Genomic DNA, 664 nt, shown 5'->3' with positions numbered 1-664 from the left:
TTAAATTTATATAATCTTCCACTCATTTTCTCTGTTTTTAAGCCATTTGAACATTTTTGGATATGCAGGTTTTTTAGATCTGAAATACTTCTGGGATGATTTACCTGTTAGTCGTGTAAAATATAATGCACTAGACGACTTTCAGGAAGTCTTCCAGACGACATCCAGGAAGTCTTCCAGACGACTTCCATTTCAGTCGTCTGCACTTCCTGGAAGTCGTCTGGACTTCCTGGAAGTCTTCTGAAGAACTCTCCCTTTCATAATAGATCTGAGCATTTTGGTAAGTTTTTATGTCTGATTTTTCTTCATTTGGTAACTTCTTGTTGTATAAAGTTCTTACTTTTTTCCCAAACTAAAACTCTTCAACCTCTCTCTAATCTCTTTGACTTGAAAACACCAAACTTTATATGAATTTTTCAGTTTTGTCTCATATCTTTCTTACTAATCTATCTTTTTTGCAGGTTTTTAATCAGTTGGTACTCATCTTCCACTCATTTAAATGTAGATCTATTAATTTTAGATATGTATTTTTGTGTGTTCTATAAAGGTAGATTTATCTAATCTTCCACTCATTTTCTCTGTTTTTAGGCCATTTGAACGTTTTTGGATATGCAAGGTTTTCAGATCTGAATTTGATATGCAGGTTTTTCAGATCTGGAAGACT

This window comes from Brassica oleracea, chromosome C3 (genome assembly GCF_000695525.1).
Source record: "Brassica oleracea var. oleracea cultivar TO1000 chromosome C3, BOL, whole genome shotgun sequence".
NCBI lineage: Eukaryota > Viridiplantae > Streptophyta > Magnoliopsida > Brassicales > Brassicaceae > Brassica > Brassica oleracea.
The sequence above is the reverse complement of the archived record's forward strand: the minus strand, read 5'-3'. Positions refer to the sequence as shown.